The sequence below is a fragment of the Bos taurus genome, chromosome 28, assembly GCF_002263795.3.
Source record: "Bos taurus isolate L1 Dominette 01449 registration number 42190680 breed Hereford chromosome 28, ARS-UCD2.0, whole genome shotgun sequence".
NCBI classification, from domain to species: domain Eukaryota; kingdom Metazoa; phylum Chordata; class Mammalia; order Artiodactyla; family Bovidae; genus Bos; species Bos taurus.
The window spans coordinates 33,302,110-33,327,133 of NC_037355.1; the positions used below are offsets into that span (position 1 = coordinate 33,302,110).

The 25,024-nt window shown below is 46.8% G+C and overlaps 1 protein-coding gene and 1 non-coding gene across 18 annotated transcripts in view; both read right to left on the bottom strand.

Annotated features, from left to right (window-relative positions):
* KCNMA1 (potassium calcium-activated channel subfamily M alpha 1) overlaps positions 1-25,024 on the bottom strand; it is a 777,298-nt gene that overhangs the window by 691,946 nt on the left and 60,328 nt on the right.
* Positions 14,985-15,039, bottom strand: MIR2285BA-1 (microRNA mir-2285ba-1). Its single transcript, NR_162268.1, has one exon. It is a non-coding gene; the product is annotated as a microRNA mir-2285ba-1 (primary transcript).

The window sequence follows — 25,024 nt, forward strand, 5'->3', positions numbered from 1 at the left end:
CTGCATGGCTTTTCCAGATCAACTAGAATTTGGGGTGACAGCCAGCCTTTCCGCACACAGTAAGCCTTCTGCATGGAAAGGCACATGTTTCCAGAACCACCCAGGCCCTCTCCTGAGCAAGTATTCTCACAGAGGGGTTTCGAAGCAGAGACTGGTAAGTCAACATGGAATTGCCATCCCCTTGGAGGAACTGACTCAGGCAGGACCCAGAACTTGCAAGACCAAAGGAAATGGGTTGACTCCAAAGACGATCATTTAGAACAAGAGTCCGCAAACTAACAGCTCATGGGCCAAATATGGCCCAGTGTTTGTTTTGGTAAATAAAGTTTTATTAGAACACAGTCATGGTCCTCTGTTGTATATTGTCTGTGGCTGATTTCATGCTACAAAGGCACGTTTGAGTAGTTAAAACAGCATGGCCAACGAAGTCTAAAATCCTATTTTACCCTTTATATACCAAAAAAAAAAAAAAATTTTTTTTGCAACCCTCAATTTAGAGAAACTTTCATAAGTGGTTGGGGCTATTTCTTGAGACCTTTCAAGAGCAAATGATATCTCTAGAATATAACTGATACAGTCCTGCATGGAGGAAGAAGGATGGAAAAACTGTCTCTGGAGGGTCCTGCCAGCACCATAGGACACCAATAAAGGGACCAGGTGCCTTGCCTGACACTCAGTCCCTCAGGTGACAGAAGTCCTATTTACAGAACAACAATCTGTGAAGAACAGGAAACCCTCCTACACTGTCGGTGGGAATGGAAATTGTCACAACAGTTGTGACAAAACAGTAGGGAGGTTCCTTAAAAAACTAAAAATAGAGCAACCATATGAACCTGTAGCTCTATTTTTAGGGTTTTTTTTAAGGAACTTCCATACTCTTTTGGGGCTTCCCTGGGGGCTCAGATGGTAGAGAATCTGCCTGCAATGCAGGAGACTTGGGTTCGATCTCTGGGTCAGGAAGACCCCTTGGAGAAAGAAATGACTCCAGTATTCTTGCCTCTGAAAATTCCTTGGACAGAAGAGCCTGGCAGGCTATAGTCCATGGGGTTGCAAAGAATCAGACACGACTAAGCAACTAACACTTTGACTTCACATGACCCTGTAATCCCACTCTTGGGCATATACCTGGAGAAAAACATGGTTTGAAAGGATACACGCACCCCAATGTTCACTGCAGAACTATTATAACCCAGACACAGAAACAACTTAAATGTCCATCAACAGAGGAATGAATTAAAGATGTGGTGCATATACACAATGGAATATGACTCAGCTATTAAAAAAAGGATGAAATAATACCATTTGCAGAAACATGGATGGATTTACAGACTATTATACTAAGTGAAGTAAGTCGGCCAGAGAAAGACAAATATCATATCACTGACATGTGGAATTAAAAAAATACAAATAAACTTATTCACAAAACAGAAACGGACTCACTCCGACTTCTAAAACAAACTTATAGTTACCAAAGAGGGAAGATGTCGGGAAAGGTAAATTAGGAGTTTGGGATTAATATATACCTGCTACTATATATAATCAACAAGATAATAGATAATCAATAGATTAGATATCAAATAGATAGATGGAAATCAATAGATAATCAACAAGGACCTACTGTACAGCACAGGGAACTATATGCAATATTTTATGATAACCTATATAGGAAAAGAATCTGAAAAGGAATGGATGCCTGTGTATGTAAAACTGAATCTGAAACTATTAGAATGCTGTATACCTGAAACTAACACAACACTGTGAACCAACTATGTGTGTGTCAGTCGCCCAGGAGTGTCTGACTGTTTGTGACCCCATGGACTGTAGCCCACCAGACTACTCTGTACATGGAATTCTCCAGGCAAGAATACTGGAGTGGGTAGCCATTCCCTTCTCCAGGGGATCTTTTCAAACCAGGGATCAAACCAAGGTCTCCTGCATTGCAGGCAGATTCTTATTGTCTGAGCCACTATACTCCAATAGAAAATAAAAATTAAAAAATTTTAAATTAAAACAACCACCACCAGTACACACCTTTGGGAGGTCAAACCAACACACCTGGAATGACCATACATAAGGAATTATGCCAAGATGAGAGAACCATGTACTCAAGCTTTGGTCACCATGGTTAGAGGAAAATGCTGCTGCTGCTAAGTCGCTTCAGTCGTGTCTGACTCTGTGCGAGCCCATAGACGGCTGCCCATCAGGCTCCACCATCCCTGGGATTCTCCAGGCAAGAACACTGGAGTGGGTTGCCATTTCCTTCTCCAATGCATGAAAGTGAAAAGTGAAAGTGAGTCGCTCAGTCGTGTCCGACTCTTCTCGACCCCATGGACTGCAGCCTACCAGGCTCCTCCATCCATGGGATTTTCCAGGCAAGAGTACTGGAGTGGGGGTGTCATTGGTGTCCCCTTAGAACTGGCATCTTTGTGGTAGCAGCAAGAAGTGAGAAATTTCCCAAGAAAAGGGTAAAATTGGAGAGAAAGTCACTGACATTCAGAGACTGCTGGCCCACTTGATGTATTCTTCTCCATTTCCAAGGTAGGAGGGCGAAAGTGCTGGTTTATCCAGGGAGAGAAAAGCTTTACTTTCAGAAGAGGAGGATGCTAAGAGGGGAGACAGGCTGAAGAGGAATGACTTAAGATTCAGGGGCCATGCAGGGGCCCTGGCCCTCGCCATCCAACAGACTGTCCCGAGCCGGGCAGTGGTGCTCATGGCTGGTCTGCTCACCACCAGGGCCACGGTACAGTGAAGAAGAAAGGAAATGAAGGCAGAGACAGAACTGCCTCTGGCAGAAGTCCGGGTGCATCTGGTGGGGAGAACAGGGGTCAGAAAAGATGGAGGACAGGCCCAGCTCCCAGGCAAGACTGGACCACCTCTCCCCAGAGGCTCCCACATTGGCTCTGGCTGGAGCTGGGTCTCGCAATGCCTACAGTGTAGACCTGAGCATGTGTGCTCCCCAGGGGTGCCACACCATCTGGAGCTATCTTCATTCTGCTGCTGTGAGCGCTGGGAAGCCCCCAGGGCCTTGGACCCCTCTGGGACCTCACACTGTTCTCTCCTGCCTGGCTGTCTCTTGTATCTCTCGGATGAACATACCGCTGTGCCATCAACACTCTGGTCAGCATGCCTGTCTTGGCGCTGTGACCTCGTGCAGACCCACAGAACAGAAGAGCTAGAGAAGGCTTTGGAAAACATTCCCGAACAAGCACCTTATGCCTCTCCCTAGGGACCCATGTCTAGGGAGAAACGAGGCTGCAGAGTGGCAAGGGCTGAGTGGGCTCCTACGAGTACATTTTCCCAAATGGGGCACTTTTAAGGTAAGACATTGACGTAACTGTTAAGTCTGGAAAGGAAAGATCCTAAAACAATGTGAGAATAGAACCCTGAGACAAGCAGAGAACACAGTAGTCCATGGGGGGGGGTGTACTATTTTTATATGCTGCCACCTCCAATCCAAGCATGTCCCAACCTCTGCTCCCCAAGCTCTGCTTTCCAGAGGTAAGGCTCCAAGATTTTGGTGTTGGCGATCAACATAGTCACTCAGGGGTCAAACTCATAGAATATAAAATTGATTCAAAGATGCAGGGAGGAGACCAAGATGGTGGAATAGAAGGACATGGAACTCACACCACCTATAAATACATCAAAAGTACATCTACATACGGAAACATTTTCACAGAACACCTGCTGGAAGCTGACAAAGGATCTCTTATACAAGCGAAGCTGCAAGAAAAATACACACGTAACTGGGTAGAACAAAAGAGGGGAAATGTAGGGAGGACACAATTTTTATAATGAATAAAACATCTTGGAAGGACAGAACGCCTTGCACAAGTTTATGAAGTATTTTGCACAATGTGGGTGACTCTGGATTTTTCTGCTCTATTTTGAGGGAAGAGATGGGGGGAGGGCTCATTTACCTTTATCCTTCTCTCTCCTTAAAGGACTTCAGTAGAAAATTCTTAGAAACACCAAATTTCTTTTTTTTCCAACTTCTTTGAGAACTAATATTGACCTACAATACTGTATAAGTTGAACCATCTTGTCGTACACCCAGTCTCTTAATGGTCCTATTTCACAGATGAAAAAACTGAGACCCAAAGAAGGCAAAGAGTAGAAGCAGCCCCTCAACCCCATGATCAATGCTCTTTCCAAGAAAGTATCACCCAAATTCAGGAGCCCCACTCTACAGGGGCCGGGAATTGCTTCCAATTTAACTCATCCTGCCCAGTGACCGGAACAGCACACTACTAAGACACAGCCTCAGTTGAATAATTCTGATGGGCACGGTGATGCTAGGAGATTCCAGCCAGGGCTCAGCGGATGCCACAGCCCTGAGTCTTCAAGGAAGACCCCTTTCCCTGAGGATGGCATGTGTGGAGCACTGAGGAAGGACCAAGACCCTCCGGTCCAGCCTGGCCAGCTCAGCTACTCCAGTCTCAATGAGATGACAATGTGTATTTGGAAGTAATCCTCTCCTTCCGGGATAGTCCTGGTGAGTCCCACAAAGGGGACACCATGGTTTTCAGCTTGCAGATGCCTTCACAGCCCAGTTCCACTGAAAAGCCAGAAGTGGTGAGAAGGAGGTCAAAAGCCAGTGACAGAGGCCTCCCTGAGGCATCACACGGGTGAACAATACAGAAACAAGCATTACAAGGAATTCCCTGCTGGGGAAGGGAGGGCACTCAGTCCAGGGAAGCGAGCTGGGGGTCTGGGGGGAGATGTGGCTGATAAGCTGCAGGCACAGGATGAGCAGGACCCTTCCTCACATGGCCGGTGATTGCAAGAGAGAGGCACAAGGCCCTTGGTGCTTCTTGGGACCTGATCTGAGCACAGATAAAACTCGATGGATCAAGGGTCGTTTCTGACTCTTATAAGAAGTGAGTATCCAGGACAGAAAACACCACAGTCAGGAGAATAAAGAAAAAAAAAAAAACAGATATGTAGACCTTGGAGAAATAACCTGAAAATCAGAATCAAGGAAGGGTCAACCTCTCTTTTAACAGAAAAAAAAAAAAAAATCATTTACTAAAATGACACTTCAGTGACACCTGCTTTTTCAAGCTTCTCTTTCTTAACTGAATGCAAAAAAACAATGGTAAAACTAAGTTCTGCTGGTTCAGCCAACTTAACGACAAAAAAAAGAAAAAAAAAAATCCAAGAGCCTCTCATGTAAGCAGAGTCCTACGCCGAGTGTCTTGAATTGTTCCAAGATCCCAACCCCCAGGCTGGAGTTAAGAATGATGTATGAAGCAATATAAAAACATCATTTTCCATTTGGCACCAAGAACTTGGTATAAAGCTTTGGAGGTTAAACTAAACAGATGAAAAGGGAACAGTACAGAGATCCAAACTCAGCTCCCCCGTGCGTTTTGCACATACATACAAGCCACAGCGGGGCATCCAGATATGCAGGTGGTACCAGAGAAGTCAGAAATCTGGGCTGTGTTTGGGGGCTCCAGTTCTGTGCTGGAATCAGCGAGGTCAATTCCAATGAACTATCACATTCTTGAGTTACTACCCAAGAATTCACTTAGGCAAACACTGATATTCTACAAAGAATCAGTAGCAAAACACAGGGTTTCAAAAGCATTTTGAGCTCCTCTCAAAGAGGGTCGGACGAGAATCCAGAGTGAATCTGTGCTGTGCCCAGGAAAAGAGTGTGGGTTTCAATTCGGGGTTCCAAGATACTTTCTACCACCTACCATCTGGGGAACTTGGGACCAATCATCTAACCTCACTGAGCCTGTTTCGTCTTCTTTAAAAATAGAATGAGAGCCTTCAAAGTGATTAGGAAGAATTAAAAATCATAATTCAGGGGCCAGACCTCTGTCACCTCAAAAGTCCTTCTGCAGAAGTGGTTGTGTTGTGGATGAGGAGGAAGGTGGTGAGAAAGCCACGATTACGTTGCATCAAGTGGGACCAGGGACCCTGGAGACATGGATCAGATCCATCCAGAACCGAGGATCGAGATGCCCATGGACACACTCAGACAAGCACCCCGTACCTAACACCAGGGAGCCATCTTCCACCAACACCCAGTGGTCACGCTGCTGGGATGCACATCAGTGAGCCAAAACACCCTAAGAAAACACAATTGCCGGAGCATTTCCCCAGCAGCTTCCGGCCCGTGGACCACAGGCACAGTCCTACCCCAGTGCCTCCAACCCATCTCCTATGCGCCCTGCCAGGAACGAGACCGAAAGTCACGGAGGCAATCAAGCATATGTTCTCTCTGATGGTCCTCTAGCTGCAACAGCTGGCTGGTTGCAGACTAAAATAAATAACTCACTCAGAAAATTCTGGCAATTAAGTCTGGCAAAAGGGCTGGAGATGGATGTGACATACACTAAGTGAAGACCAGCACAAGAGGCAGGTTTCTGGGAGGCATGGAGAGCGATGCAAAAAAATTAACTCCAGAGCTGTTTGCAGGGAATCAGGAGCTCTGGGCTCATTATTTCAATCTTGGCAGCTGTCAATCACAGCCAAAAAGCAGCTTAATCTTGCCCTAAAGCTTTCAGAAGCACTAGGAATCAAGGCCCCCAATTAGCTCTTTGATGTTGAATTCATGAGTTATGGGCTTACCAAGTGGGAGGGCGCAAGCTCCTCCTGGATGACGTGTCCAGGGCATGAAGGATGTGCAGATAAATACAAATACCCAGACAGCCAGAGGTGAGAGAAACGGGTCCATAATATTAGCCCAACTGAGTTTACGGGAAACAAGTATGCAGTCTGATACTGTTTACATGGTGAATGCAAGACTCTCGAGCAGTAACAGAGAATGTAATTCTCATCCCTTTAGGGTTTCCAAGATGAACTGAAAATGTAGGAGAAAAAAAACAGTAATAATGTGCTATCAGAAGGGTTGGGAAATCTGGCATAATCCCTCCCCCATATTAAAAAAAAAAAAACATTCATTGTCTGGCAAGGTTCCAAAATTCATCCTGGGGCTTCCCTGGTGGTCCAATGATTAAGAATCTGCCTGCCAAGGCAGGAGACACAGGTTCGATTCCTGGTCCAGGAAGATCCCACAGGCCTTGGGGCACCCTAGAGTCCATGCTTCACAACAAGAGAAGCCACCACAACGAGAAGCCTGGGCACTGCAATTCGAGAGTAGCCCCTGCTCACCTCAACTAGAGAAAGCACACACACAGCAACAAAGACCCAGTGCTGTCAAAAATAAATAATAAATAGAAAGAAAGACACTCAGTCTGCCTGCGAAGTGATTTTTTTTTTCTCATTATATCATTTTCTGAACAAGCAAGCAAACATCCCAGACTGGAATTAGAGAAAGACGGCACCAGTCAAATGAGGCATTTGGATGTCTGGATGATAAGAAATGCTAAATAATCAAAACAGTAATTAAATAATAATCATTTCTTTCCCCTTGTGCTGAATAATCTGCAAAGCCTTCTCAAGTGCTCAATCTCACTGGGTCTTCGCAACAAAAGCTGTGAAGCGGGCATTCTTAGTCCTCCTGGTTGGGATAAGGAAAAGGCTTCTCATTTCCCTAGGTAGCAGGTAACTCCTGGAATGTTTGTAATTCTAGTCTTTGCAAAAAACAAGAACACAAAGGAAGGACAGCACCAGGAGTCAGGTGATTCCTGGATGGCACCTCCCTCAGCTTTCGGACTTGCAGAGTCAGGGGTGTACTGAAGACCACTCCCCTCCCAGCCGTGAGCAGACAGCTATTTCATCAGATCTACTGGATCATAATGATATCAGGGGAGGGAACCCATCAAAGCCGTGGGACACAGCAACTGAGACCTCAGACCTATGATTCGCCAGCTTCCATGCCATCCCGGAAAGTGTCTCAGATGGCAGGTGTCCTGAGGGAGAGAAGCCAGGCTTCTGGCCAGTTATAAGAAGACAGGTTGCTACAATACAGCTGGTGTTAACTGGGGATTTTTTTGTCCTTAGGCATGCCCCTCCCAGGTGAGAATACTGCCACATCTCAACAGCAACACTAGGACTCCAAATAAGACCACTGCCCATTCAGATGGAAGACAGCAGAGGCCCAACATATACCTAAGAAACAGAGGCTAGGAAGTCAGGGTCAAGCCAGGCATCTTGACAGAAGTCCTGGCACAGTCCCCATTGGGTGAACCTCGGGGCCTCCCCAAGCAATACACTTTCTAATGAGTCTTTCTTCCTTTAGAGTATTTGTGACCTTAGATGGAGATCTGCTGATGCAGCTTTATCGTACGACAGCAGTGGGCATTCGGCTCCAGTGCTACACCAAAAATGTGCTCACTGACTTGAAAAGGCCTGATGGGCTATTCTTGCCTGGGACTTCCAGCCCCAAATATCTAATACTCCTCCATGCCCTTGGTCAGCCCAGCCCCTGTCAACACTCAGGAGGCATTCAGATCACCCTCAGCTGATCCTAAGAGGTGGAGTCTCATGGTGGTCTCTTTAAGACAACTGAAGGCAACAGGCCACATGCCCAGGGTTGAAATTCAAATGTCTGCACTGGTGCAGCGCTACCAGTGTTAAAATACTGAAATATTTTTTACATGTTAGTCAGTAGCTTCTGCCCCAAACTCTTGCATGTCCACCACCATGACACTGATCCTTCTCCTGTGACCCCAGACCTCCCCGTGATTCAGCAACTCCTAAGTCACCACTTGGTGGGGCAGGTGGATGCCTCTCCAGGACCAAACTAGTGCCCGGGGTGTGCAGCTGAGAAAGGATGTGAATCCCACCCCCACCTCACCTCCCACCCCCACGTGTGCCCCATCCATGGTGCTGCAGCTGGGTCGCACTGGTGGAAAGGCTGGAGGCGACAACTTTGCTGAGAACCAGCTGGGACCACACCGTCTACTGTTCTCCCCAGCTCTCCTCTTCAGCTAGAAATCCTAACTTCATTCCCATTGGGACTGAGCATACTGGAGAAGGACCTATAACCCTACACATATTGTCACCACACTTTGGAGTCTACACGTTACTCGATCAGTCGTGTCTGACTCTTTGCAACCCCATGGACAGCAGTTCACCAGACTCCTCTGTCCATATTATTCTCCAGGCAAGAACACTGGAGTGGGTTGCCATGCCCTCCTCCAGGGGATCTTCCCAACCCAGGGATCAAACCCAGGTCTCCTGCATTGCAGGAGGATCCTTCACCATCTGAGCTACCAGGGAAGCCCTTGTTTTCAAAGAAAAGGTCAAAACGGAAGCAGCAGCTCCTGGCTCCACCTCTGCAATTAAATATCTGGTTGGTATCACCCACTAAACATTTCACACACTCTCTAGTCCAACAACCAGAAGCCACTGCTCTCCCCACTGCTGTCCCAACAGAACCGAGAGGGCCCTCAACTCTCAATTAGCCTGGTGTTTTCAAACTGCAGACTGCAACCCATGAGCAGATCACAGAATCAATTTAAGAGTTCACAACTGGCATTTTTCAGCTGAAGCAGAAAACCACCTAGCAGAATAGAAAACAGAAAACATTGCATACAGAGGGTGCTACTGCGTGGCACTCTGAATTACACACCTGAACGGCTGTGTCAGGTTGAAAAAATGAATCGCTCATTGTGGGTCCCAAGGGAATAAACAGAGCTTGCAAGCCCCTGATCTAGCTAACTCCACCCTAACAACGATGAAGAAGCTGAGACTGAAAGAGCAGCATCACCTGTACCAGGAGCATGTAAGTGGCTTCCGGTCCACGCAGCCTGCTGCCTTCACTTCTCTTCTAAGCAGGTCTGACTCTGGACACAGCCGTTGGGTTTCCTGGATGCTAAGTAGCTGACTCTTCAGCCATCAAGAGCGGCACTCAGTGGCACCAGCAGACTAAACCTTAACACCGGACCTCCTGTCTCTGACCAGGACGCTCTGAGAGGAACACACTTCTTGATCCGCCAGGCCCACAGCCAGGCTGGGGCTGGCAATGGTTTGGGCCCAGCCTCCACCTTGAGCCTCCTATGAACTTCCAAAGTGCCTAGTAACACCCGCAAGCTGGGGGACCACTGGGCCCAGGGCCTTCCTCAAGTGGAGACTCCAGCAAAGCAACCAGAGCTCTTTATCCCACCTCCCTGTCCCCACAGGTGCACCCCGCATCCACCGGGAAAATGAAGACTGTGAGACCTTTGGAAGAGCCTGAGACAAGTGAAAGGCTCCTTCTGTTAACATCACCTCACTCAGTACAGAATAAAGCCCTATGATAAAGGTGTGTATACAGCACTTCCAGGTGGTGCAGTGGTAAAGAATCTGCCTGCCAATGCAGAAGACAGAAGAAATGTGGATTCAGTCCCTGGGTTGGGAAGATGCCCTGGAGTAGGAAATGGCAACCCACTCCAGTATTCTTGCCTGGAAAATTCCATGGGGCCGCAAAGAGTTGGAAATGACTGAATGACTGAGCACATACAGACCACACACACACACACAGAGAGAGAGCTATCCCTTCTACAATGTTTATCCTATTTTAAGCATTTCATATCAGTTCAGTTCAGTTGCTCAGTTGTGTCCAACTCTTTGCGATCCCATGGACTGCAGAATGCCAGGCTTCCCTGTTCATCACCACCAGCTCCTGGAGCTTGCTCAAACTCATATCCATCAAGTCGGTGATGCCATCTAACCATCTCATCCTCTGTCATCCCCTTCTTTTCCTGCCTTCAATCCTTACCAGAATCAGAGTTTTTTCCATTGAGTCAGTTCTTCACATCAGATGGCCAAAGTATTGGAGTTTCAGCTTCAGTATCAGTCCTTCCAATGAATATTCAGGACTGATCTCCTTTAGGATGGACTGGTTGGCTCTCCTTGCAGTCCAAGGGACTCTCAAGAGTCTTTTCCAACACCACAGTTCAAAAGCATCAGTTCTTTGGCACTCAGCTTTCTTTATGGTTCAGCTCTCACATCCATACATGACTACTGGAAAAACCATCGTTTGACTCGACGAACCTTTGTCAGCAAAGTAATGTCTCTGCTTTTCAATATGCTATCTAGGTTGGTCATAGCTTTTCTTCCAAGGAGCAAGCGTCTTTTACGTTTATCCTATTTTAAGCATTTCATATATTAATATATTATTCAATCTCACCCTCAGCTCAATAAAGTAAATGCTATCATAATCCCCAGGCCTTCCCTGGTGGTTCAGTGGTAAAGAATCTACCTGCCAATGCAGGAAATGAGGGTTCCATCCCCAGGTCAGGAAGATCCCCTGGAGAAGGAAATGGGAAACCATTCCAGTATTCTTGCCTGGAAAATTCCATGCACAGAGGAGCCCAAGGGGCTACAATCCATGGGGTCACAAAGAGTCAAGACATGACCGTGCGACTAAATGACAGTTATAATCCCCATGTTGCAGGCAATGGATTGAGGTAAGCAAGGCTATGTGACTTGCTCCCTCCACCAGGTGGTCAGGCGCCTGGACTGAAGACCCTCTGCAGTGCCAAGCCTTGTGCCTTTAGGAGCTGCCTTGTGGGGAGGTCCAGATGCTATCAGGGAAGGAGCCAGAGGGAGGAAGGCATTCACAGAGCTTAGGGAAATGGCTATTTTAACCAGCAGGGGCATTTTTTAAAATGCTATCGCACTTCCCAGGGGTCCAGTGATTAAGACTCTGCACTTCCAATGTAGGGGGCCCAGGTTCAGTTCCTAGTCAGACAACTAAGATCCCACATGCGGTACAGTACAGACAACAATGATAATAATAAATGTTATCATTTTTGACCACTACAAACAGCCCAGGTAAAAAAGAGCTAATGCTCTTACTTGAATCTTTGAATTTGTTAATTACAGGGTTGGAGGTCTGGAAAGGACCCTAGAGCATATGCAATTCAGCGCGCTCATTTTACTGATGAGGAAACCAAAGCTGCCACGTGAATCATCACAGTCAAGGTCACACGGCCAATAAGTGACAGAAATGAAATGAAAATCCAAGGGCCCGGATTGGGGTTTTGAGGGTGTGTCCATTGTCCCTGCAAAATTAATACGTGTTGATGTGGTTGTCTAGAGCCTAGTCCACAGCTGATAATGCCACATCCTAACAGTCCTGGGGTCCTAAAAGAGGTCAACTGCCCAAATCTCCACCAGAGACCTGGCCAGCCTCCTGAGTATTCAGATTTCTAAGTAAGCACCTGGATTTTGTGTGACTGATTTCAGCACCCATTGAAGGCAGCTTCTAAATTTAGAATTAGCATCCGAGGCAGTCTGTTGCACAAAAGTATACTTCCTCGGGAAGATGTTGTCAGAAACAGTAAAATCAAAATACATAAAACAGTTTCTTCATACCTTAATCATATGGAGCTGCAAAAACAGAGTCTCTTAAATAAAACTCTAACCATAATACCCTTCAAAATTAACTACAGTGTCAAGGACTACACAGAATTTTTTTTTATGAAAATTCAGAAATGTCCCATCCTTATTTTCTCATTTGTCAACACAATTTTCTAGACCTGGCAGTTATTTCTAGACACCTGTCATTACCCCATCTAGAGATTTAGCAATTAATCTTTTGGGGTACTAATCTGCACGTTATGTGACAAAAATCACCTTTGAAGAAGCTGAAGCTTCTATTAATTTTAATCACCTCCTCTTTTGCCTATTCCAATTAGTTGCTGATATTCAATTACACACATCTCTCCTACACTCTGGATATTCAGCTGGACCTGGAGGAGGGAGAGGGGCTTTCATGGAGGACAGCTTAAGCAAGGAAACACTGCAAAGCAATAATGTAGTGGGATTCACAACTGATGTTTCCATGCAAGCTTCCATCAAAACGCCTTATCGTCCATTGCCAGAACACATGGAAAAAAAATTACTCTTATGCCCTGAAATTTTCCATTCTTGATCTCAGCCCAAAGGTGACTTTTTTATTTTTAAACTTGAGCAAAAAAAAAAAAAAAGTTCAACTATTTTTGATTCATGCCTGGGCTAAAGAAACACACTTCGTTCTTGTTAAAGCAAGGTAAGATTTTTTTTTTTAACACGTACGTAGCTCAAACAGCTAAGCTTCAAAAGCCCAAGCATTCCAACCAGCTAGTGTTCACAGCAACAGCACCTTCACTATAATTGCAAAACCAACAATCAATTGCCAGGGTGAAAGGGAGCTGGGATTCCATTTTCTATATACCTTGGCTTCAGCTCCACTAAATACTTTAAAGAACCAGATGGAATTCTGAAATTTTTAAGCTGAGTGGTGGGGCCTAAAGTTTTTTTCCCCCGCTTTTCTCTGGGTGCTAAGGAAACCCAAGAGCTCGTCCAACTCTAGGGAGAGGTGGCAAGTCTCCTGACTGCGTCTGTCCCCCGGCCTTGCTCACCTGCTCTCTGCTCATCCATCCTATCCAAGTTCAGCCCGCCGCTCCTCACCAGCCCTCTGTTCCTTCTAGTCTAGCTCCATCAGCTATTGCCGGTCTCCATGGAGGACAAGAAGGAGTGCCTGAATGACAAGAATTAGGAGAACAGTGCACCCTTTATCCTAACCAGCCTGGGTTACCCCATGTACCTCTCTGCTCCTTAATGGATGCTCTGGGTTTTGGGTGCAAGAGTCTCCTCTCCACCCTCGCATCCTCCTCTCACACACCTGATGCACACTGCAGGCCCAGGGGAGAGTGAAGGGAGTGCATCCATCCATTCTCCTGTGGGGCTGTGCAGCGTACATGTGGTAAGACACACGTGGCGAGCCTCAATCCTGGGTCTGCCACTTAGAAACTATGCACCTTACCTCTCTGCAAACGGGAGCTAATCAAGCCTGTCCTGCCTGTCCCCTACCATTGTTAAGAGAATCAGGAGAATCACAAATACGAGCATGCTTTATAATCAGACCCCAATATAAACACATATTCCTATTAATAGGCACATGGTGCAGTAGTGTGGTATGTTCCTTTAGGATAAAGTCCAAGAGATACTGGCAATAAAAGAAAGTAAATTTTTTAGGGCAGAAAACAAGGCGCTGAAAGAGAAGAACAGAGACTAGGATCTGTACAGCTCCAGGACAGAGTGAATTCTCAGTGATGGAACAATCAGTGAGGGCTTCCTGGAAGAGGAGGCTTTATACACAGCTTGGAGTAGCTTTTACCACACTGATCAAAGGTGCTCTCCTACATGCCCCTACCCTAGACCAAGAGCTCTTCAAGGTCAGGGGACCTGTTCTGTACGTCTCTGTCTCTCCCTAGCCTCTTCCTGCACCATGAGTGCTGAGTGAATGAAAAAATGAATGGAACCCTGAATGAACAAGGAACCTGAACACCTGGAGGGAACCCCAGTTAAGAACAGATGTGTCTTGAGGGCTTGTTCAGGGCACTCTGTGGCCCAGGCCAGGTAGAGTGGGGTTTGGCAGGGGCGGGTTGTGCGGGGTGGAGCAGACAAGGAAGGCAAGGTTGGAAAGGCAAATCAGGGTCTGAGGGCAAAGGGCCTGACTTTGAGGCAGAGCTCAGGCTTCTGCGCCCAGACGGGAGGGAAGGGAGTTCAGGGTGACATCATGAAATCAGCATTCAGGAGATTAATCTGGCAGCTGTGCGCAGGGCGGCCTGGAGAAGGCAGTGAAGTAAACGGAGCAGAGCAGCCAGGAGGCAACTGCAGTAACTCAGGCAGGTGGTGAGAGGGGCCAGGATGCCACTGCCTCCCCCGCCAGTCACGCTTCTGGCAGCACCGGCCCATGACAGTGGGAGCTCCGTCGAGGGCCACGCTCAGTGACTGTCCTCGCTGGGCTGGACCTCAGATGTCCTCTAGTCCCCCGCCTGACACCGGCTTCCTGCAAGTGGTCACCTTCCCCCTCCTGAATCCCTGCAGCGCTGAGCCAGTCCATTTTTAGATGACAGCTCCCATAGTACGCGCTCCCTGAAAGGAGATAAACCGTGAGGAGGCAGGGAGGCAGAGACGGAGCTTTCTCTGCGGAGCACACGTCTCCCAAAGTGGCGTCTCCTCAACAATTGAAGGTAATAGGTTCATGTGACAGCTAGGACTGCGATAAAAAGGGGGAGAGAAAAAAGCATGCAAGAAAATGCTGGTGAGTTCAACATGTATCAAAACCATGCCGAGAAGTATTGGGTTGGCCAAAAAGTTCGTTCAGGGTTTTGCACCATCTTACAGAAACCTGAACAAACTTTTTGGCCAACCCAGTAAATCCTGCCGGTTAAGACTTGGGGGAGGGAAGCTCTGATGTCAGACTACCTTGATTCCATTCAGCCCCCGCCACTTACCAGCCTGTGACCTCAAGCCACTGGATTCTTTGTGAGTCAATTACGTGTGTGTGTGTGTGTGTGTGGGTAAGTGTGTCTGTGTGTGTTCATTCTCAGTCGCTCAGTCATGTTCGACTCTTTGTGACCCCATGAACTGTAGCCCACCAGGCTCCTCTGCCCATGGGATTTCCTAGGCAAGAATGCTGGAGAGGGTTGCCATGTCCTCTTCCTGACCCCCATCTCCTGCATTGGCAGGTGGATTCTTTACCACTCTGCCACCTGGGAAGCATAGCAAGGAACTAGGGGACACCACGAACAACAGATTCAGGGGCCCTGCCTCAGACTCTGGGGAGGAGGCCCGAGAGACTAAATGTTTAACTTGCTCTCAAAGAGCTTCCAAGGCATACCTACACTTGAGAAAGCCATGTGTGAGGCTTCAGTTGATTCTATTCACATTATTTGGCAGAGCAATTAAAGTGATGTTAATGATCATTCCCACCCAACTGAACAGTCGCAAGAATGAGACGAGGTGATAGGTACAGGACTTAGCGCTAAGCCTGATGGATAGGTGCCCAGTAACCCATAACCATTAGAGTACCCTGCTGGAGGTTGTCTGCTGAAGCATAAACTCTCTCTAACACCCGAGGGTTATGAGCATGTCCCGTGCACTGCAGCTGCTCTACAGCAGGGGTGGAGGTGTGAGCTCCTCACCCCCACTGGAATCCCAAGATGAAATGTGCCTCCCCACAGCTCCGATTCTCTTATCAGGGGACACACAGACCCAGTTGATGCCTCTTCCTCATTCCAGACCTTTGAATACGGCCAGGCAGAGGCTGCCTCTCCTCAAAACAGTCTGTCCTCTAAATCTCTGCGTTTCTCTCTTGCTTCGTTTCTCTTACATTCACCCACTGCACAGAGACGACGAGGCAGAAGAGACAGGAAAAGAAGAAGAAAATACTTTTTAAATGGAATAGCAAAAGGGGGTCTTGAAGAGTATTGCCCAAACGGATCCCATGGGTTCTGAAGGTCTGTTTCAATGGAATCCCACGAACAGAAAGCTGCAGTCCTCTGGGGAATGTCCCTGAATACCACCCACAGGAGCCCTGCCCCAGGGAAGACGGGGGCTTCACGGCCCCCTGGTGTCCAGAGCAGCCACCTGAAAAATCCTGCAGTACAGACAATTCTCGCCATGCACGAATGCTGTGGGAAGCCTTTGAAAATAAAGTTTCCAGTTACTGCTGGCATTTCCTGCGTGTCCTGCTGCTGGCTGCAGCTGTCCCACGGAAGGCAGGTGACGTCATCCGCAGGCCTGACCGTGCTGAGTTCCAAGGCCGGGCTGGGCCCGTGTCACTGCAGAGGGGGGGACCTGCCATTTCCTCCCTGAGGCCAGTGCTGCTCAGGTTCACAGCTGCTCTTCCTGGGTAGAATTCCACTGTCACTATGTGGACTCACACCAGGAAAGGTCCAGAAGCTTTCCCAAAGTCCAGGACAACCCCATTCGACAGTTCCTCAAATCTTACTCTGTGCCAAGACTGTTCTGGGTTTAGGCAAGCCCAGACGAGACCTACCCCTCAAATCCTCACTGTACTCATTTCCCAGAGCAGAAAAACAAACAAACAAAAAAACAGTCTTGCATTTCTCTGCCAAAGAGAAAGGGAAGAGGAAGGAGATTAAAAAGAAAAGAAGAAAAAGGAGCAGAAGGAAAAGAATGCACGCAAAGAAAGTGGCAACAGGAGGGAGAGGTGACCGGGGAAGGAGGGAGAGGGAGACAGGCAGGAAGATGGGGACGCTCCTGCCCAGGTGCCTCCCATCCCCACCTGCCTCCCACAGTCCAAGGCGCTCAGGCCCTGGGACAGTCCTGGCAGGTCTCCTGCCGGGAGAGCTGACCAAGAGGACAGGATGCCTGCAGGGCACTAACAGATTGGGCCCAAGCCCTGAAGTAGAGTTCAAGTTCAATGCAAAATTCAGATTTCCCAAGGGCTGGGATTAAGTTAATTGGGGATAGGATTTGCAGGCTGTATCTGACCAAAATCCGTATCTGTCAGCATATTAACCACACTCAGGCCCATCTCAAAGTCAGAACCGTGCCATCCACCACCACCCTGGGATGGGAGGCCTAGCCAGAGCCTCGCTACCTGGAACTGACCCCCTCTGGTTGGCAGTCTTTCTTTCAGTCATCCCAGCCCCCTCCTTATAGAGCCCCTAGCTTCCAGATGAATGTGTAGCTCCTGAACACATACAAGTCCCTGGGGGAACTCTCAGTGATTATGACACAGTCCCTTCATTCATCTGAGGAGCTAATTTAATTAAACAGGAAACTGCAGGACCCTAGGGAGAAGGAGGTGGAAAAGAGATGCAGTCTCCAGAACCAAAGGAGGAAGAGGGAATCAAGACTCTTGTAAAAACTGTTTAGTTGAACCCTCTGAGCAAAACTGTAGGGTCAGATTACACAAGAGGAAACCAAGAATCTGAGAGGTTAAGAAGTAACCCAAAATGTCACACAGTCATGAAATGAAAGATTGCCTGGGTTCCATATCTGTTTTCTTTCTAATGCAGTGTGATGCATTCAATGGTACATGTGTGCATGCACAGTCGCTTCAGTCGTGTCCGACTCTGCGACCTATGGACTACAGCCCACCATGCTCCTCTGTCCATGGGATTCTCCAGGCAAGAATACTGGAGTGCGTTGCCATACGCTCTTCCAGGGACTCTTCCTGTCTCAGGGATCGAACCCGAGAGTCCTGCATCTCCAGCATTGCAGGTAGATTCTTTACTGCTACTGGGGGAGCCACCAGGGAAGCCTCCATTCAATGGTACAAAATTGTGCAAATTAACTTTTTTAATGTTGTTCTTGTTTCAACCTTATTCAGAATTGCTATCTTGATGCTTCTAATAAGAAGAACCTGTGATAGCACATACCTAGTGCTAAAGACGGTATGTTCAATTTCAGTTATTATATTTTTCATTTCTGGATGTCCTATTTGTTTTTCCTTCAAATATCTGTAGATCTTTAAAATTAGTATAGTGTTTCCTGCTCATTTTTTTCAATGACTTGTTTTACGTTATTAACATTTAAAGACATTGTGTATCCCACTGGTCTTGTATCTTAAACCCTTGGGGGTCTGATTCCTTTGCTTGTTATTTCCGCTGACTTTCATTCATGAGGACTTGCTTCTTCATCTGTAATTGAGGGTAAAATCTTGTGTTGGAATGGCTGGCTTTTATCTACAGAATCTTTCAGAGCTTGAACTATGAGTACAGCCCTCCAAAGATGATTCTCATTTGACTCTGACAGGCACAATGTGACGCTACCAACCCCAAATTATATCAGATGAATTTCACAGCTTGGGGTTCCTTGGGACACACAGGTAGTACAAATTCAAGGCTGAACTGTCACCACAGATCTGTGTTCATGCAAATTTTCACAGGAGACACTGTTTCATTCTCCTACCCACCACCAAGCCAAAGTCAAAACAAGTTAAGTCCCCTTGTCTGTTTCCTTGGCTCTCTCTGGCAGGTGTCTGCTGACTATCTGTTCCTTGAGGATGGAGCGCCCCTGGAGAGGCTGGTTTTATGCAGAAATCTCATTTCCAACATTCCACCCAGCAAGCACCTAAAGTTGTCTCCTGGGCCTTGGGAAAAGCCACACTTCGAATCCTGGCTTAAAGTCTGACATGCCCTCAGCCTGACTTCTTTTAGACATCTCCAAGTATTTCTCAGAGCTCGCATCTGTGCCATTTCCTGCAGCTAAATGAACACTGGGTACACCTTCCTCTAGTCTCAGAAGCCCAGAGTTCCCAGGGCCCTTGAAGGTATAAGCTTTAAAAACTTTGAAGTTCTGAAGCCTTTACTGGGAAAGAGAAAAAGCTGCAGCAGCAGAAAGGTTTAATGACCTGCAAGATTAATAGTTAGAAAGAAAACCGCACACCACTGTGCAGTCAGCAGTTTCGAGGAAGGGGGCAGCTGAATATTTTAAAGAAGGAAGAACAAAGAGGAAGGAAATAGTAAAACAGAGCAGAGGAGATATGAGAAGAGTCTACAACGATTGTAGAGACATTCCTCTCACTCTTGTTTTATTTAGCTTCGTTATTCCTCATCTGTGGCTCAGCAAAATAAAGTGACACATTTTCAGCCTACACACACACATACACACGAAGTGGGCCTTTGGTATAGCTGGAAATAAGTGCACGGTTAGAGACTACAATTCAATTATCTAAGAAACCACACCAAACACCTTGCTTACACCTCAGGACCACTCTAGTTTCCCAAAAACCTGGGGGCCAGATGTGTTTTAGAATTTGATTTCAGATTTTAGAAAATTAATTGTGTTCCTGTGGGGTTTGGACCACATGACCCAGCCACATGCACTCCCATTTCTTCAGGGAGACTACCCACTCTTCACACTGAGCTGGATGAACAAAGATCATCATTAATCTCACATTAGTTCAGGGCAGGTTTGCCTCCAGATTATGTAAAAACGTTCACTTTTCAGAGCTTTGGGAATTTTGGAATTGTGAACCAGGGGCTGTGAACCCAGATAAATGAGTTCTTTCTCAAAATGCCTACCCTGGAATCCACCATCCCCAAATCTTGAGACTAGGCCTCAGAATCCACACTCTGGTTCTCAGAAGGCGCAGAAAAGATCAGCCACCTGGAGAGGTACCAAGTACTTGGATGAGTGATGGCCAGAGAGCGCTTGGCAATTAGACTCATTTCTCAGGGAAGCTGTTGCTCCCCAGTCCTTGACTGGATTTCCTCCACTTGGGCTAGGGAAGCAATGAAATGAATCTAATCCAACAAGCACAACACAGGGGAAAGCATGACCATCGAGCAAAATACAAGTAGTACCGCATTCTGAGATGATGTGGCTTTTGTCATGGTCTGCAGTACAGCTCAGAAAACTCAAGCTTTCAGTAATACTGTACAAGAGCTTGTCTAAAATCACAGCACCAGTGTCTGCCTAGTTGAACCACAGTTACTCCATTTTGACCTTCAAATGCATTCCCTTCAATGGACAAAGCAGATGTACAGTGCATGTTTGACGGGCCACAAAATAGGCCACTCTGGTCAGTAAAGTTTAAGTTAAACCATGTATAAGCCAAAATGAGTTCCCCACACCTCCGCATGTGAAGATTTTCCCATCAATCTCCCTTCTGATTGCAAGTCTTTCGATAGACCAAAGTACACGTCCCTCAAAGCCGGGATGAATGCTGCTTGCTTGCCCTGGGGCCAGATCATCATGCTCCTTGGTGCTTTGTCGTTGCTGTTTAGTGGCTAAGTCGTCTCCAGCTCTTTCATGACTCCATGAACTGTAGCCCACCAGGCTTCTCTGTCCATGGGATTTTTCAGCAAGAATACTGGAGTAGGTTGCCATTTCGTCCTCCAGGGGATCTTCCCAACCCAGGGATCAAATCTGTGTCTCCTGCTTGGCAGGTGGATTCTCTGCCACAGAGCCACCTGTGCCAGACCACTTTTATATTTGCCTAGTTACTCATATTGAGGGGGAACCAATCAGATACTGCAAACAAGCTCAGAGGTATGTTGATGGGAAAACATTTTAAAGGCTATACATTGTCAATCATACCAAATGGTGAACACTGTACATGTGTTTTCAGCAGCAGATTCACAGCAAGCAGTGACATGTGTCACGAGCAGCTACACTCTGTGACAACTTCACTAAAGAATTCTCTCTCCATCCTGAACACCAGGGCAAAAATATGGCCAACACAGTGACTGCCTCAAATACAGACCTCAATCAGCAGAACCAGAATTGAATACTCATTGAAACACAATATTTTTCTCTCTAAAGTTACCCACATCTCCACCAAACAGAGCCAAATTAAGACTAATGTATTTGTGAAACAAATCTGGTCAGTTGACCACATAGCTTGCTCCAAACTGCCTGTGGTGAAATTCCTCAGAAGGCATCTCAGACTGAATTCCCAAAAGGCCTCTCAAGGTCAGGACAGTCATGCCAAAAGCCTGACATGATGCTCTTCCTTGGTGGATGTCTCTCTTTGAGAGGTCCCCAAAATGTTAAAATTCCTGCACATGCCAGGAAGCAGTCTTTCCCATGCACGTGGGGAGGCAGCTCAGAACTCAAGCGGCTCCAACTTCTGAGAGAATAGGAAAAAAGAAAAGACAAATGTTTAAATTCTACCCACAGGTCTGGTGTACCTCATCAATGTAAGTCTTAACTAATTTGAGGGGAAGGACTTCCCTATAAATGGAAAACATAAAAACCAGTAATATTCCAGACAAAAACCATACAGATTAAAATCACACTGACCACTGCACTCAGCCACCAACCCCTTTCTCTTTTTATGAAGCCATCAGGTTTTCCGTTAGGATTCTTTACTTTCTTACCCAGTTCAGCAGTATAATCTGAAGTTGATCAGAGACCTGTACTTATCAAAAGGTCTTCTTATGAAAGTTCTCGAAGATGAAGCACTTTTGGAAAAGTACCAAAGTACAACAATTGTCTGTGTATCACAAAAGACTTAAAAGGGTTGTTAAACACCTGGTTACAATGTAATTGATAAAGCAAACTTGGCTAGAATAACTAGAAATATAACTGATTATGCTGCTGCTAAGTCGCTTCAGTCATGTCCGACTCTGTGGGACCCTATAGACGGCAGCCCACCAGGCTCCCCCGTCCGTGGGATTCTCCAGGCAAGAACACTGGAGTGGGTTGCCATTTCCTTCTCCAATGCATGAAAGTGAAAAGTGAAAGTGAAGTCGCTGAGTCTTGTCTGACTCTTAGCGACCCCATAGACTGCGGCCCACCAGGCTCCTCCGTCCATGGGATTTTCCAGGCAAGAGTGCTGGAGTGGGGTGCCATTGCCTTCTCCAATAACTGATTATAACTTAACCCTTAAAAAATCTTAATCTCTGGCAAAAACTAAGAAGCAAGTAATTGTTAACTGTTTGTCATACCAGCCCTTCCTGTTTGGAAAATTTATGCTTTAGCCTTCCTCTCCTATGAAGGCAAAGGCAGGTCAACTTAGACCCATCCAGCAATGCATGTTTCAATATTTTGTCCTATTTGAAATAACCCAGCTAGTTAATGAATTCTTTTCATTTAACTTAGTTTACTTTCAAGTTACCAGTGTCTAGAGAAACTATCATTGACAGACATTCCCCAAGCATAATTATACAGGTTTCCCGAAGTTGTACGATGTTAAAGAATCAGCCTGCCAATGCAGGAGACACAAGAGACGTGGATTCAATCCCTGGATTGGGGAGACCCCGTGGAGTAGGAAATAGCAACCCTCTCCAGTATTCCCGCCTGGAAAATTCCATAGACAGAGGAGCCCAGTGGGCTACAGTCCATGGGGTCGCAAAGAATCAGGCACGACTGAGACTAAGCAGCTGAGCACACAGCACAAACATAATTATTCCTGTAGAGTTTTAAAAGACTTTTCTCATTTTTCTTCACCCTAAGAGATTACCTAGGATCTTAAATTAAAATTTCCAAGAAGGCACAAGAACAGAAACACCAATTCTAAAAAGCTGGCTTAACCAATTACAAAAGGCTCACTTTGATAGAACAGCAGAGTCACAAGGGGTCATTGTCCGCCACATCTCTTAGTGGCCCCCATTCATCAAGGACGGCCGCCACAGAGCCCCACATACAAGCGGACAGCCACCGTGGGTTTCCCCTGCACCCTTTGGGCTCCATGTTTAGTGAAATCAAGCAGGACTCTATGGTTCCTCCCCACCACGTCCTCTGCCTGCCTTTTGTCTGTAGAAAAATTTTTGCCAAAGAATAAGTTTAATCAGAGTAGTGAGAAAATGCAGAAAAAAAGCTTTCAAACACAACAAAACAATAGTCAGTAAGCATCGTCAAGAACCTTCAGTTCCTCCTCAAGGGCTACAGATAATATTCTGAGCCACAGTCTGTGAGCTGTCTTACAGAGACGGAAACCCCCACCAGGTAGAGAAGTTAAGTACACGATGACCAGACTATAGCCATGACATAAGTTGCCACAATTCTGAGAACTGGCATCAAAGCAATGGGAACAACCAACCCTGGAACTGAAGATTAACTGTACTTAAAACAATCAAGATGATGCTGGTCAAACCATCACATGACCAATTTCAAGATGATTGTCAGAGCTGATTGTCTTCTTTCTACATGTAGCTCCCTCCACCTATAAATGCTGTTGTCTTCTGCTTGTCAGTGGCAGGGAACCGACCTTTGGGCAGGAGTCTACCCTCCCCTCGAGCTGCCCGGCCTCTGAAATAAAGCACACTTTCCTTTCCACCAACCTTGCCTCCTTATTGGCTTTTGAGAAGTGAGCAGCCAGACCGCACCTTCAGTAACATTAGTGGATGGGCACCCCGGGATTACCCCTACAACTCTTGGACTCCACTTAGTGGACAGCCTTCACAGCTTTCCCTTTCCCAGAGGTCCTTATTTCCCAACATCTCGGTGCTCAAGGGAATTTCCTCAGTCTCTGGGCTGACCCCACCAATTACTGGGCTGTACCCGCAGGCGAAAAAGCCCTGTATTCACTCAACTTCAAGACCTAAGGAAGAGCCTGGAGTCTGAGACAGAGATACCGATGATTTAATGGATGGGAGGGCAGAGTGTGGGGTGACTTACAAGCCTGAAGCGAGGTCCTGAAGTGACACCCCACGCCATGTGGCAGATAGCAGGTAGAACGAGGCAGCAGGCTTCTCTCCAGGGGAGGGGCAGGGGGAGGACACCAGTTAAAGGTAATTGACATCAGGTGGGCTCGTCAGTTACTAGGGAAACTAACAGAGGGACACATCCCTCACGGCCTCTTTAGTAAGTTACCGGTGGAGATGCTCTGATCTAAAGATTACAGCAATTTCTAGCTGGAGATGGGGCAAGCTTGTAGGAAGGTCAGGTGAGTAGGGTGTAGATGAAGCAGGGGATACAGACAGCAAGAAAACAGCCATCTTGGGTGGCCAGATCATATACTGTGCCAGATAATTCCCTGTGAACCTTTCCAGGATTATTTTTCTGGTGTTACATAATCCAGGTATTCTGAATTAAGTTATTCCCAACCAGAAAACATGAAGAGGTTTGACTAAACCTTTTGTTTTTCAAGATATGCTTTAACCACTGGGACCTTATTTTGACTTGTGTCTCTGCTGCTCACTCACTATGATTCCTGGGCATGTACCTCACCTCTGGGTCTTGGTTTCCCCATCTGTGACATGCAGAGGTTGACCATCAGAAACCCCTGAAAGCAAGAGTCAGATAGGACTTCGCGACTGAAGAGCAACAACAATGTATTAAAATGGGAGAGATAACAGCACACAGCTTATAGGGTGGTTGTTGAAGATCACAGGAGGTAACGTGTAGAATAGCACCTCCAGGCACACGGGAAGTACCACGTAATCTCATTTTTTAACATTAGGTTATGATCACATTCCGCATTCAGTTTCGGATCCAGCATATAACGTACACACAGCTTGCCCCTTTGTAGTTGGAACTAACGGCTATTTCCATGAGCCCCTCGGTGCTGGCAACCATAACCACCACCCTTTTTCCTGCCTCGTCTCAGCCCTTGGAAGGCTCGGCTCGCCCCTCCATAAATCACAACCAGAACTCTGTGTTTGTTACCTAGCTTCCTGGGAGACGGGCAGTGGCATAGCAGAGGGATTACTCTGGGTAAATATTTCTGTAAACTTCATTCTTGCCACCACCAGTGCTCAGAGCAAGTAGGCTCAGCGCCCCAACAACCCTTCCATCCTATTCCAAGGGAGCCAGAATGGGGCAAACTTCATCATCTCCCCAGCACTGAGCAAATGGACCCCACCAAAAGCGAGCCCCAGAACTAGGCACTGGAGGCAGCGAGGGGCAGCTTGCACTGGGCTCTCAGGGAACGAGCCATCTTCTTCCCCAAAACAGAGTTACTGCAGCAAGCAGGGGATCGTCT